The sequence below is a fragment of the Symphalangus syndactylus genome, chromosome 12 (assembly GCF_028878055.3).
Source record: "Symphalangus syndactylus isolate Jambi chromosome 12, NHGRI_mSymSyn1-v2.1_pri, whole genome shotgun sequence".
Classification (NCBI taxonomy): domain Eukaryota; kingdom Metazoa; phylum Chordata; class Mammalia; order Primates; family Hylobatidae; genus Symphalangus; species Symphalangus syndactylus.
In genome coordinates this window covers 64,268,913-64,284,829 of record NC_072441.2, presented here as the reverse complement: position 1 = coordinate 64,284,829, position 15,917 = coordinate 64,268,913, and the positions used below count along the sequence as shown (strand labels likewise).

At 37.6% G+C, this 15,917-nt stretch overlaps 1 protein-coding gene across 13 annotated transcripts in view; it reads right to left on the bottom strand.

Moving 5' to 3' along the window:
• Positions 1-15,917, bottom strand: part of RAP1A (RAP1A, member of RAS oncogene family) — a 96,851-nt gene that overhangs the window by 39,143 nt on the left and 41,791 nt on the right. For 2 of the 13 annotated variants that reach the window (XM_063625678.1, XM_063625677.1), the window contains one exon: positions 10,073-10,152. The exons of the other annotated variants lie outside the window; for them this stretch is intronic. The gene's annotated coding sequence lies outside the window, so the exon portion shown is untranslated. The remainder of the gene's footprint in view (positions 1-10,072; positions 10,153-15,917) is intronic. 13 annotated transcript variants of the gene reach the window in all.

Below are 15,917 nucleotides of genomic sequence, written 5' to 3'. Positions count from 1 at the left end.
AAAACAATTAATATGATTAGATTTGTATTCTGGAAAAACAACTGACAGTATGCAAGATGGACTGAAGAAAGAAGAGACTAGAGGCAGGGAGAATAGCTAGGAAGCTACTGCAATAACTCGAGTGAGAGATGACACGGGCCTGTACAGGAGCACTAGGGCTGAAGAGGGGCAGTGCTTTTCTGAGGATAAAACTGACAGGACTCCATAACTGATAAGCTACTAAAAGGAATGAAGAAGAGTCAGTGATAACTCCTAGGTATCTAGCTTGAGCAAGTAAGTGGTTGATAGCCTACCTCCAATTAAGACAGGAAATACAAAAGGAGGTTTAAAAACAAAGACAATACTTTCTTCCAAAAATTAACTATGAGATTCCTATGGGAAGAACAAGTAAGGGTACCTGATAGATATTTTAAAAGCCAAGTCTGGAGGTTCCGTAGAAACCAATGGACTAGAGGTACAGACTCCGGATTCAATGGTGGTCAAGATGGTAGCATTGAAACCATAGCAGTGGATGAGGTCAACCAATGAGAAAGAGAAGCAAGGTAAGAACTGGGTGAGCCTTTAAAAATAACCACCACATTTTTGAAAAGGTAGAGTGAAGTGGGAGAGGTTTGTGTGGGACACTAGGCATCTTATACCTCTACCTGTATTAGGTGATTCCATGAAAAAAAAAAAGTGATTTCCATGAAAAGAAAAATACTGACAGCTAAACACAAGAGCATATATTTCACGTAAAAGGATGCCCACATCCCTACCCTCTTTCCAGTCTGGGGATCGCTGACATTTTAACAAGATGTGAATTCAACAACTCTCTAATCCAAAAATGCGTATCTTTCAAGACAGAATCCTAATATAGCAAGGATCATTTATATTCCCCAAATGCCTCCAGCTTTTCTAGGGCAACAGAAACTGGGGAAAGAACTCAGAGATGGTCAAATTATTTTGGGTATTCTGCAACAACAAAATATTTGGCCCCTGTTCCTCAACTAAAATGGCAAGACATTCAAGTTCCAAAGCCATTTTTCACAGAGTATGTACAGAAAATTTTATTTACACCTAACAAATACCATGGGTCACGAATGTATACACATAGGCACATTCACAAATATAATAAATAGGTCACACAAGAAAGCATACACAAAAATGAATTCCCCATAAGAATGTAAGTGAACTTTTCTTTCTAAGGGGAATTAGTTCTAACTCATTACTGCCAAGTTAGAAAACCTCTATGTTCTTCCAAGCAAATCCCATGCCTTTTTATGGAAATCTCTTCTGCCCTGCACTCCCGACATAGCACCAGAAAATTTCTTACTCTGGTTAAGATTCCCTGACAAATATGGAAGACAGGAATAAACATTACACTATGTTTAAATTTTAAGTCAATTCTGAGTCCCTAACATTATGGTCCAAGTTATAACCTAACTCTTCATTCTTCCTTCAGGAAGCCTACTTCTAACATTTATAAAAATAATATGACTTTATTGTCTTTGTGAAGCAAATTGATCCCAACTTTGTTTCTGCAATTTTTAACACAAATGAATGTATTACAGACAAAAGTTTCTCCTGTAGAACTGAACTTATAAAATAAAATTCATTAAAGGAAATTTAGTGATTAGAAATTTTGGAGAAAAATTTTTTACATTAAGGAACAGTGCAGGTAGTTTCTTAAGCAGTATATTGTTGGTTATCTTTAAATATTTACAGGGATCATAAATATTTAAAACTGACAACTCACCACAACATGCTGGTGGGGAGGGGAGTGAATATGGAAATCATGGTAAGATTTAACTTTCCAAAAAACAAGGACAGTGCTCTTTAGAGTACATCATAAGAAAAACTGAACTTTTTGGTAATATGAAATCACATAAATATAACAATACACAAACCAGAGAGTGCCGAACAAAAGAGCAGAGAGATGGAATGTATGAAAGAAAGAGGTAAGGAGGATACACCCAAAGGTTTCACCAGCTATCTGATGGGAGTGTAGAAAGAACACCAGACCCAAAGTAACAGTAGAATAACATTTCTAGAGGTAAACTAAGAAAAGTTAGGAATCATCAGATTCAAACATCACACCCAATGAATGCCAAACACAGTGGGAAGAGGAAAGAAAAAAGATTCTTGCACCTGAACATATTGTAGTTAAAATTCCAGACCCTAAAAACAAAGACAAAATCCTAAAACACTTGTAGAAAGAAAAAACATATTCCCCTCCCCTTGAATACAGGCAGGGGTAGCAACGAACAAAATCCAGCCAACATGGTGCTGCTGTCTGAATTCTTAAGCTAGGTTAGAAAAGGCATCAGAGCTTCTTCCTGAATTTTTTCTCTTTGGGGATACATATCTATGGAGTCCTAAGTGTTCGGCTGCCGTGCAGCCACTGCTTTGGAGAGACCACAGAGAAAGACATGGTTACCGGAGTCCCACCTGTTTCTGTCTTCCCACATCTGTGAATAATAAAGGCTTCAAGATGATCCCAGACAGCAACCATCTTACTGCAACATCATGAGAGACTTAGACTAGATTCACCCAGCTGAGCTACTCCCTAATTTCATACCCAAGACATTTTGAATTTCTTGCAGTATCATAAAAAGCAATCTCAAAGAAACAAAGATCAACAAACTGAAAATAAATGGAAAGTTGTCAGATAATCCATGTATATAAATATGTTAATATTAATTTACATTAATAGCATTCAATAGAAAAATAAAATGTAAATATAAATCAAAGCATACAAAGCAAAACTTGACAGAATGGGAATCATGAATAGAATTTAACAGAACTTACTCAGTAAATGATAGAAAGGGAAGACAAAACCAGGAAGGATATATAGAAGATTTGAGCAGATAATGAATCAACTTAACCTAATAGACATATAGAACACCACACCCAACAACTGCAAACTATACATCCTTTTCCAGTGTACAGGGATAATTTACTAGAACAGACCATGCTGAGCCATAAATCAAGTCTCAAGAAATTTCAATGGACTGAAATCATAGAGTGTAATTTCTGACCAAAATGAAATTAAACTAGAAATCAGCATAAAAATATAACCACATTATTCCCAAATGTTTGTAAATGAAACAATTCTAAATAATCCATAGGTGAAGAAAGAAATCAAGATGGAAATTAAACAATTTGAACTAAATAATAATTAAAATGTAACATAACAAAAATTACTGGAGCTAGAAAGGCCTAGTGGCTCACGCCTGTAATCCCAGCACTTTGGGAGGCCAAGGCGGGTGGATCACTTCAGGTCAGGAAGTCAAGACTAGCCTGGCCAACATGGTGAACCCTGTCTCTACTGAAAATACAGAAATCAGCCAGGTGTGGTGGCATGTGCCTGTAATCCCAGCTATCTGGGAGGCTGAGGCACAAGAATCGCTTGAACCAGGGAGGCGGAGGTTGCAGTGAGCCAAGATCACGCCACTGCACTACAACCTGGGTAACAAAGCGAGAGCGTCTCAAAAAAAAAAAAGAAAGAAAGAAAAGAAAATAGTATACTTGACTTCATGAGGCAAATTTTTTATGAATAGCTGATTTTGTGTTTTCTTGTTTTAAATGCTGAAGTCAGTATTTAAAAACAATAGAATTCCTGAAATACAGCAACTTTCATTTGTGGCAAAACGTATCTAGATATGGTCATCTAGCCCTTTGAATTCTATCCTCACACAACAGTATGTTTTAGATGGGCGTGGTGGCTCTCACCTTTGAGGCTGGAGGGTCGCTTGAGCCCAGGAGTTCTATGGGCACAGGGAGCTGTGACTGTACGACTGTATTCCAGCCAGCCTTTTAAAAATACAAGGTTTCCACAATTTCTCAGGTTTACGCATCTCCCATCTTCCTTATGTATTAAAAGGGAACACATATTCTAGTTTTAAAGGAATTTATCCATATCTATATCCCCAAATAAATCTTTACCACAATCTTTAGTAAAATATAACTGAAGCAGAGTTATGTGATTCATTGCACCTTTGTAATTCTCCAAATATTCAAGTAAAGGGTTAAAATATTTAATCCAACCATCTTACATATTCAAGAGTAAAATTTTTGGCAAGTTTGACAAGTGGTCTTGATAGGCTTGATATACTGTTATGACAACAGATACAATAATCTACCATTTGAAATTATTCCCTGCACAAAAATGTGTTAGTGTGTGCCCTTTTCTTTTATAAAAATCTGCCACATCTTTAGTTATATCTACTTTTTCATTCGTATTGTTTATCTGTGCCCTTCCTCTTTTACTTTTGGTCATTTTACCAGGTTTGTTACTTTTATTAGTCTTTTTCAAACAACCAACTTTGGCTTTGTTGATGTTTCACTGTAGACCTCTTTTCTATTTCTTTAATTTCTGCTTTTATGTTTATTATTTATTTCCTTTCTTTAGTTTATTCTAATGTTTTTCTAACCTAAGTTGGATACCTACCTCAAGAATTTCAGTCATTTTTGTTTTTTTTGTTTGTTTTTTTTGAGACAGAGTCTCAACTCTGTCACCCAGGCTGGAGTGCAGTGGCATGATCTTGGCTCACTGTAACCTCCGCCTCCTGAGCTCAAGCAATCCTCCCACTTCAGCCTCCAGAATAGCTGGGACTACAGGTGCATGCCACAATGTCCGGCTAAATTTTTTGTATTTTTGGTAGAGACAGGGTTTCGCCATCTTGCCCAGGCTGGTCTTGAACTCCTAGGCTCAAGCTATCCGCCCACCTCGGCCTCCCAAGGTGCTGGGATTAAGGGAATGCGCCAATGCGCCTGGGACCATTTTTCTTTCCTAATTAACATTTCAGATCCTCCATTAGGGGTCACTTTCCTTCTACCTAAAGTATATCTTTTGTAATTTTTCTTAGTGCTGTGCAAGTGGTGAGAACAAAAAAAACTCCCAGTTTTATTTATCTGAAAACTTTGCTTCACTCTTCAAGGATATTTTAGCTTTAATAGTTATTTACTCTGAGTACACTGTAGTTACTATTCTACTGTCTTTTGATTTCTACTTTCCTTTCAGTAAGTCAGCTGCTAGCCTAATTGCAGAGCTTTTGAAAGTGATCTGTCTTGTCCTTCTGGTTATTTTTGAAATCTCTGATCATCTGCAAATTTAACTATGAAGACTTAAGGTTTAGATTTCTATTTACTCTGCTTAGGATTTATTTGACTTCTTGAATTTGTATCTTTTTGCAGTTTTGGAAATTCTAATCCTAATCTCCTTAAATACTGTATCTACTTGACTTTTCTTCACATCTGAAATTCTGGTTAGACAACTATTAGACCTTTTCATGCTCTTCTTGAGTAGTTAAGATGTAGACACCGGCTGCTGTTAATAAGAGACTCAAAAGTGGCTTAACCAAAATTCAGGGTTATTTTCCTCTCACATGACACTCTTGTTTGGCAGCTAGGTAGTCTGAGAGAGCCAAGCTCTTATGTCTTATTGCTCTATCATCCTTAGAGTATTGCCCCCTTCTACACAGGCAAAAATATCTCATCACCATGTTTACATTCCAGTTCACGGGCAAGAAGAAAAAGAAAACGGCATATCCCCTTTCCTCTTACAGGCATGATCTAGAAGTTACACACATTTCAATTTGCACCCCAAATTACCAAAGCTAGTCAAATCTTACTATCAGGAAGGCAATGAAATGGAAGTTTTAGCTAGGCAACAGAGCATCCAACTAATATATCCACTACTTATTAGACACAGAATGGTATCAGGGAAAACTAGCAATTTAGGCTATGGTTGTCCAATTTTCTTTTTTCCTTTTTACATATTTTCCATTTCTGTCTCTTTATTTTGGTTAACTTATTTTTCAGATCATCTTCCAGGTCACTAATTATAATATATTGTTAAGCCTGTCCATTGACTTTTAAGATTTTTATTTATACATTTCTTTTTTTTTTTTTTTCTTGAGGTAGGGTCTCATTCTGTTGCCTAGGCTGGAGTGCAGTGGCACAGCTCACTGCAGCCTTGACCTCCTAGACTCAAGGGATCCTCATACCTCAACCTCCCAAGTAGCTGGGACTACAGGCACGCACTACCATGCCCAGCTAATTTTTGTTTTTTTTTTATAGAGATGGGATTTCACCATGTTGCCCACGCTGGTCTCGAACTCCTTGGGCTTAAGTGATCCACCTGCCTTGGCCTCCCAAAGTGCTGGGATTACAGACGTGCATCACCGCGTCCAGCCTATATATTACATTTCTAAAAGTTCTCCCCCCAAACACAAAAAAGCTATTTGTAACTTCTCATAACCTCACTATCTTTCTCATAAGCAGTATAGTAAAATGGTTAAAACCTGACTTTAGGACCCATACTGCCTGGCTAGAATCCTGTTTCTACCACTTCACTAACCTTGGTCAAGTTACAACCCCATTCTGTGCTTCATTCCTTCACCTGTAAAATGGGGTAATAATAATCCCTACTTTAGAGTTTTTGTGAGGATTAATTAATTTGTAAAGTACTGGAACGGTTCAAGGTTCATAGGAAGCACTACAAAATGTTAGCTATCATAATCCCATCATTCTATTTAATCTTTACCTTGCTAAACACACTGCTTTTAAATTCCTGTCTAATAATTCCAAAATATGAAGTCAATGGGGGTCCAATTCAGTTGTCTGTTATCTTGGATAATCTGTATTTTCAGTCTCTTTTTCTTTTTGAGTTGTGTGATCTTTTACTGTGATGTGCATTTGCTTCTGCCAAGTGCCTGGGGTTACTAGTGGCCAGAATTACTTTGAACCATAGTCAAATTTTAAGATATTTTTGGACTAACCCAAAAAGTGTGATTTAGATATGGAAACATAAAGGCTAGGTTGCAACTATAAAATGTCAAAGAATAACAACCCCCAAACCTGCACCACCACTTCAACTTAGTGCCAACATTTGCAACAGTTCAGTTTCCTTGGAGTTGGCAGGAGTAGGGGTGGGGAGGGGTGCACAGACACTCGGTGGGATGTCTCCTCATAGACTGAGCTTAGTCTCCTATCCTCTATGTCTGAGAAGGCAATGAAACCATAAGCCCAGGTTTAGCTAGTTCAGTAGGTGCCATCCAGACAAAAATAGGCTCTGAGTGCTGATTCTAGCTTTCACTTACTTTTTAGCCTTTGAGCATGTCTTACGTCAGTTCCTTATACTGTTTCTTTAGGTTTCCAGTTGTAAAAGGGACATTCATTTAAAAAATCTTAAATGGCCAATATGCACATCTTCACAGTGAGAAGTCATGAACCTACATTTTTTTTTTTTTTTTTGAGACGGAGTCTTACTCTCGTCGCCCAGGCTGGAGTGTGATGGCGTGATCTTGGCTCACTGCAACCTCCATCTCCCAGGTTCAAGCAATTCTCCTGCCTCAGCCTCCCGAGTAGCTGGGATTACAGGTGCAGGCTACCACGCCCAGCTAATTTGTATTTTTAGTAGAGACAGAGTTTCACCATGTTAGACAGGCTGGTCTCAAACTCCTGACGTCAAGTGATCCAGCCGCCTTGGCCTCCCAAAGTGCTGGGATTACAGGAGTGAGCCACCGTGCCCAGCCATGAACCTACATTTGATGAAAACATTTCTTTATAATATTCTCAACATAAAATTATTAGTTTGTTATTAAGAATATATTAAGAATATAATCTATAATAAAAGTGTGATAATTTAATCACAGAATACTACTTTGTATTTTCTATCACCATTTTTTTAAAGAGTGGAGAAACAGGAGAGGAGGGTAGGAGTGTCAGAATCACCTGGGCAGAGAACGATTACCCTCCAGGCAAAGAATCTGTCAGTTCCTTTTCCACTACATGACTCTAGTCTAAGCAACCTCCTGGGACTACTGAAATAGCCTCTTAACTAGTCCACTGTTGCTCACTTGGGTTCCTCTACATTGCAGCCAGAATGATCTTTTCAAAACAGAAAATTAAATTATTTCCTTTTGCTCATAGGGTAAAGATTAAACTCCAAGTTCTCAAAGCTCCTAATGATTTGGCCTGTATCCACTTCATCTTGCTCCACATCCCTATCTTGCTCCACATCCCTGTTTACTCCCTATGACAGCCACACTGGCCATCTTTCAGTTTCTTAAACCTGATATGCTCCCTTCTGCTACAGGGCTTTTGCAGAAGCTATTCCCTTTGCTTGCAATGACTTCTTCCTTCTCCACTTAGTTAATAATGCCTGCTCTTTTCTTTGGATCTGAGCACAAGTATTAATTCCATAAGATATCCTTCGCTGACCCCTTTGAGTCAAAACTTTACACACTCTTATAGTATCGGGCATTTTTCCTAAGCAATACTGATCACAAATGCAAATCAATGTTTTTTTTTAAATCTCTGTGATTTGATTACCTAAATTAGACTGTTGAATATCATTCAAATTATTTGCCACATATAATAATCTCAGAATTAGTGTTAAAACCTAATTTACATTCTATTTTTAGAATATCTGCAATGTGATCTGAGTTCTTACATTCAATGACTACCATGTTGCTATAAATAAGGAGTTTTTAAATCTAATTCTTTATTTTAAAAAAGCCTAAAACAGATTGTTTCAGTAATTCCAGATTTTACATATGGAAACTAAAATATGCACATGTTGCATGGCTGAGTGTTGCCACACAGAACTGTACAAATAATCCCTAAATGACAGTTTTTGCAGGTATTAGTATAAATACTTAATCTGAGAAGAGTCATCATTCTGAATTTTTTTCTGAAAGATAACTAAGAAAGTAAACATTTTTGTGAAATTCAAATATAATAGCTTTGTTTACTGTGAATTTTCATGTCATGAGGCAAATAACACTTGTACTGTTTTGAAGACTTCAACAAAAGATTATACAAAATTATCTTTCCTGTATGCTTTGTCTCAATGCATTTAAAAAATATTCTCCCTTTATTGATTTCAGTTTAAACTGTCAGTCATCAAGGTTACGTATGTCATCAGATTGAGCCATCTTCTCTCTTCAGAGAAACAAGTATTTTAGAAACAAATGAAATGAAAATACTTTCAAGACAAACCCAAAGTTTACTAAAATTGTTACTTTAAATCATTTTAAATCTCTAAAGTAAAATATATTCTTCATATTAAAATGATTTAAAAGAAAGAGATGGTCTCCTTTGACTATAACTTTTCCTCCTAAATGTTTAATACTGGGAATGCTTCTAATTGCCAGAAGAAGGGGGGGGAATATCACAGTATCCAAAAATATCCTATACTCTGTGCCTTTAGGAACTACATGTGCTCTTGGATCCACGAGCTGTCAAAAAACAGTGAATGCGTATCCTGTTTTAGCAACATAGCAAATCATCAAAAGCACATCACCAGTAAATGTTTGACTAAGGGAAATGGAAATCAAAGACTGCTTTTTACATGTATTACCATCTACTTAAGTAAAGTGAACATTCTTCAGTATAACTATTATCATCGCAGACAAACAAAACATTTGTAAACCATGCAGAAAAAATTTAAGGCCATGACTAATACTTTCTTGGTTAACCAAAATACATTATTTTCTTTAAAAGATACATTTGGCCAGGTGTACTAAATTATGCCAAGTATAGCTAAGTTTATCAATTCTGGAATCTTGATAGATACATTTCCATAAATAGAGGTATTCACTCTAACTTTATTCCCTTAACAGCACTGCCACATAAACCATATATGACCAAAACTAAAGCATGCCAAAGCTAATGAAGAAGTATGAATTTGGAATAATTATAAGTAAAAACGCATAATTATAACTAAGTTTCTGATATCTTTGTTTTTTAGACTATTATCCAGCTAAAATGTTATAACCTTTCCTTGAAGGGAAAGTAAAACCATGTAACCAACAGCAACTAAATTTTATATAGCATACTATCACTTACAATGCTCTTTCCTTTTTATTTTTTAGGTAATCAAAACCAAAACTATATGTCATTACCCCCACTATAAAGAAACATACAAGGCTTAACTTGGATTAAATGACTTAAGCATAAAGTAATTAGGAAGCTGTATTCAAACCTATGTCTCTAGATTTTAAATGTTGCTCTCTTTTGAATATATTATGCGGTTATATAACAACAACACAACAATAATAATGGCAAACATTTACTGAGTGCTTACCATGTGCCAGGAAGTGCTGTAAGAAATCCTCACAATAAGCTTTCAAGGCAGATACTAGTAATATCCCCAAAGTCACTTATCTAGGAAGAAAAGCCACGATTTGAACTCAGGCAACCTAGTTTCACGGTTCACAATCTAACATGCTAATTTGCCTGTATTCATTCATGTACATAAACTTGTATACGCATAGAATACCTTTGGGAAGGAAGCTGAGGAATGACGGGACATGGAAAGAAAAGAGATTTTTCACTGTGTACTTTGCATGTATTTCTTGAAGCCCAGGGAGAGGAAGGGGGTGTAGGTAGACAGAATGTTATAGACATGGAATTCCAGAAAAAAGGCAGAGACTCAAGAGACTCTGTGATGATCTAATAGAAACACTATATTTAAAAAAAAATCTAGGTGGCCTGAGCATTTACTGTGAAAGGGTGAGAGAGGAAAGGACTTAGTACATATGTGGTTTTGTTTTTCGTTTTTTGTTTTTTTGTTTTTCTTTGAGACGGAGTCTCACTTTGCTGCCCAGGCTGTAGTGCAGTTGCGCAATCTCAGCTTACTGCAACCTCTGCCTCCTTGGTTCAAGCGATTCTTCTGCCTTAGCCTCCCAAGTAGCTGGGACTACAGGCATGTGCCACCATGCCCGGATAATCTTTTTGTATTTGTAGTAGGCAGGGTTTTACCGTGCTGGCCAGGCTCATCTTGAACTCCTGACCTCAGGTGATCTGCCCTCCCTGGCCTCCCAAGGTGCTGGGATTACAGGCGTGAGCCACCGTGCCTGGCCCATATATGGTTCTAAACAGCAGGCTATAAAATTCCTCTATGACATCCTATGAACTTGAAACTTTCCTATCAGATGAGAAAAGCCATCTAAAGCTTTTGAGCAAGAGTTTGAAGAGAAAAAAGAAAGCTCTATGAGTACTCTGTAGATTGCAACAGAGGAATGAAAAACTAGAGGAGGAAGATCAGTTAGGAGGGCAAGGAAGCAAACCTTTTTTTTAAGTGCCTTTTTCTTAGCCTTTAGCAACCTTCAAGGCAGACATTATCTTCCCTTCAAAATGCAGATAAAAGATGCCATTCCTAGTGCCCAGAACAATAGTTGGGAAATAGTACATGCTCAATAAAAATTTATTGAATGAAAAAAAGGGCTAAGCTTCGATTCAAAGCTAGGTTTTGTCTAACACTAATGCCTAAGACCTCTTCCACTATATTCGGTACTTCAATTAATCCAAGGAATCTTTAAAATCTGGTGAGGCCATTTAGATAGAGGGCTAATCTTAAAGTAAGGGACATAGTTCAGCAATGTTGCTGTGAACACCAAATTAGATAATGCATATGTAGCACTTAGGAGAGTGCCTGGCAATTATCCACTTAAAAAAAATACTATCACTACTTTATTAATGTAACGAGTGTTACTGATATTCTGAGAAGAATTTTGGAAAGGTAATTCAAGACAAGAATGGAAAGCACTGTCAGATTAGGAACCCCAAATCAGGAGGCAGTATAATCAAATTTATTGATTCTTAACTTTATTGTATTCCTTAATCCAGTAAATCCAGTTATTTGAAAAGAACATATACACTGGGGGAAGTGACGGAAATGCTGGAGACCAGGGAACCCAAATTAACAACCTCTGATCAAAAACAAAGAGCCTTGGCCAGGCACGGTGGCTCACACCTGTAATCCCAGCACTTTGGGAGGCCAAGGCAGGTGGATCACGAGGTCAGGAGATCAAGACCATCCTGGCCAACATGGTGAAACCCTGTCTCTACTAAAAATACAAAAATTAACTGGGTGTGGTGGCTCGTGCCTGTAATCCCAACTACTCAGGTGGCTGAGGCAAGAGAATCGCTAGAATCAGGGAGTCGGAGGTTGCAGTGAGCCAAGATCATGCCACTGGCTCCAGCTTGGCGACAGAGCGAGACTGTCTCAAAACAACAACAACAACAAAAAAAACCAAAGAGACTTTTGCAGGAATATCTGGGTCCAAAATCAGGATCTATAAGTTGTGTGAGCCTAGACAAGTCGTTTATCCTCATTAATATTCAACTTCTTTATTTACACAACAAAGCTGGACTAAGATACCTCACTGGTTTCTGGTAAGTAAACAATATATTTAATAACATATTTTAGGTACAGAAGCTTAATGCTTTTTTCCTTCCCAAACTAAAGCAAAGAGAATCAATGTTTTAGTTGATAAAAACACTGCCACATTAGAAAACTATCAGAATCCCTATTTATTAAATCTGTTTGCTCATATAAGAGCGTCAAATCTCTCTTAGCATGGCCAGAGTGTTATGAGTTTCCTATCCTCGTAAGTGCTACAGTTCTCTACATAAATTTTTGTTCCCAAAGCTATTAATTTTGTGAAGAGAAGTAACACCCGATATGTAGACACCTTTGTTTTGAAAACATCCGATTGAGGAACAATCTTAGCCCTGATCAAGTTAACTTTTTTTTTTTTTTTTTTTTTTTGAGACAGTCTCGCTCTTTCACCCAAGCCTGAGTGCAGTGGCGCTATCTCTGCTCACTGCAAGCTCTGCCTCCCGGGTTCACGTCATTCTCCTGCCTCAGCCTCCCAAGTAGCTGGGACTACAGGCACCCACCACCACACCCGGCTAATTTTTTGTATTTTTAGTAGAGACAGGGTTTCACCGTGTAAGCCAGGATGGTCTCGATCTCCTGACCTCGTGATCTGCCCACCTCAGCCTCCCAAAGTGCTGGGATTACAGGCGTGAGCCACCACGCCCAGCCAATCAAGTTAATTTTTTCATATGAGAGAAGGTTGGGAAAAACAAGGAAATTAGCTAAAGCCTTGCCTTCATGAGAGATGAATCAATTTCAACAGGATCTAGAAGTGACCATTAAATAATAATTGGCTTAATTAGGAACCTTTGATTTTGTGCCAAATGCTAAGAAGTACACAAAAAAAGATACATAACTATTTGACTAACAGAATTTCTAGGGTTTATTCTGAAGAATTACGTTGGGAAAGCCGTTCTACTTTCTTACCAAAGTAGAGGACCAAAAAGAGATCCTCTAAATTGGAAATTGTTTTTTTTTTTTTTCTGAGATGGAGTCTCGTTCTGACGCCCAGGCTGGAGTGCAGTGGCGCAATTTCAGCTCACTGTAAGCTCTGCCTCCAGGGTTCAAGTGATTCTCCTGCCTCAGCCTCCTGAGTATCTGGGATTACAGGCATGCACCACCATGCCCGGCTAGTTTTTGTATTTTTAGTAGTGACAGGGTTTCACCATGTTGGTCAGGATGGTCTTGAACTCCTGACCTCATGATCCCCCCGCCTCAGCCTCCCAAAGTGCTGGGATTACAGGCATGAGCCACTGTGCCTGGCCGCTAAATTGGAAATCTTAACCTGGCAATCAGGAGTTATGAGTTGCTGACCACAGATGTATATAAATACATTTCTTCAGAGACTCATTCTTTTTGTATGGCCATCAACCATAACAGACTAAATAAGCTACCATCAGCTTACACCTGGATCACTTTAATAGCCTCTCATCTGATCTCCCTACATCCAATCTTTTCCCCCTCCAATATATTCAAAATGAAGCTAAAATGAACTTTGTAAAACGACAAATTTAATCACTTAGTGACCTCCTCCAAATCCCTCCAGTTCAGATACTTCAGTGATTTCCCATTTCCCTTAAAGATAAAGACCAAAGATGTTAACATGGCTTACAAGGGTCTGCACAGTTGGGTCCCTAACTCCCATTCTGGCTTTATTTCACAACAGTGCTCCCTCTCATTCTCAACACTCCAGCCAACTGGCTTTCTTACATCTTCTCCAATGCATCATGCACTCTCCTGCCAGAAACAAGTCAGCTGGTAAAGTGTTCCAGAAAACAAAAAGCAATGGGGAGATCATAGTCCATATGGCATGTAGGTTTATAATCTAGAAGAGTGATGTTTGAGCAAACAACTAAAGATGATGGGCAGTTAAGAGAACAGAGTTGGGCAGACATCTGAGGGAAGCAGAAAAGCCTTGAGATGCCTGGTGACTTCGATAAGTAACAAGTAGGGCACTATAATTGGAGGACAATGAGGAAGTCATTAGGAGAAGAGAAGGTAAGAGATTAAATACAGAGCTAAATACAGGCTTTTAGGCCATGGTAAGGACTTCAGCTTTTACTTGGTATGCATGGGAAGCCACTGGACAGCTTTGAGCAGAGGATGTCAAGTTTCCACTGAAATTTTTAAAAGGTCTCTCTGGTTGTAAAAGAGAAGGTCAAGGGCAGAATCAGGAAGAACTGGAAGGCAACTGAAATAACGCAAGAGATAGGAATGTTGACCAAAGGAGTAGCAGTGCAGGTAGTAAGAATTGCTTAACTTCCACATACATTTTGAAGACAGGGCCAAATGAAGGGACAAGTTGGGAGAAAAAAAAGACTGCTAAAAAATAAACAGAGGATAGACACCAAACCACAGACCCAGGAAGTTCAGAGAACACTAACCAAGATAAATGCCAAAACATCTATACTTAGGTATATTTCAGACTGCATAAAATCAAGGCAAAGAGAAAATGCTGAAAGAAGCCAGAGGGGGGAAAAACATCTTACCTATAGCAGAACAGAGATAAGAATTGCATCAGACTTCTCTTCAGAAACCAGGAAAGCAAGAAGAGAGTGAAGTAAAATATTTAAAGTGTTCCCAGAAAAAACCACCAAGTTACAACTCTGTATCAAGTGACACTATCCTCCAAATGAAGGAGAAATGCATTTTCAAACAAAAATTGACAGAATTTGTCACCAGCAGACATGCCTTGCAAGAAATGTGAAAATTTCTTCAAAAAGAAGGAAAACTACTTAGATCAGAAACTTTACTTTTATTTTTCTTATCCTTTATCGATCGAAACATATACAGTTTGTTCAAAATAACAGCAACAAGGTATTAGGTGACTATAGCTTACGGATAAGTAAAATGAATGACAGCAATGTTATAAGGGACTGGTGTAAGTAATTAAGAATATTCTGTTCCAAGGTACTTGCAATACCCATGAAGTGCTATGTTGTATGAAAGTGGGCTTGGATTAGTTGTAAATGTATACTGCAAATTCAAGGGCAACTAGTAAAAAAAAGTAAAAACAAGTATAATACAGTAAGCGATGGGAAAAAATGAAGTAACATAAAACGTTCAATTGAAATCAGAAGGCAAAAGAAGAAACAAAGAACAAGGGAGGGCAATGAATAGAAAACAGTAACAAATATGGTAGATATATATTAATCCAACACCAATTAAAAGAGACTGTCACAATGGACTAAAAAAACAAGACCAAACTATATGTTGTCTATAAGAAACCCACTTTAAATATAAATACAGTAGACCCTCCCCGCATCCATGGTTTTGCTTTTTGCAATTTCAGTGGCCCAGTCTACAGGTATCTAAAAAATATTACAATATTGAGAGAGACAGACTACATTCACATAACTTTTAATAAAGTATATTGTTAGAATTGTTCTATTATTAGGTATTGCTGTCAGTATCTTACTGTGACTAATTTATAAATTAAACTTTATTATAGGTATGTACAGGAAAAAACATAGTACATATAAGGTTCGGTACTATATCTGCAGTTTCAGGCATCCACAGAGGATAGTGAAATGTATCCTCCATGGGTAAGTGGGGACTACTGTACACAGATTAAAAGTAAAGAGATGAACAAAAATATATCATGCTAACACTAATAAAAAGAAAGTTAACAGTAGCTATATTATTCTGAGACAAAGCAGGCTTCAGAGTAACAGAAGTTATCAGGTATGAAGAAGAGAATTACATAACGATAAAGGCATCAATTCTCCAAGAAGACATAACAATTCTTAATGTGCATGCATCTAAC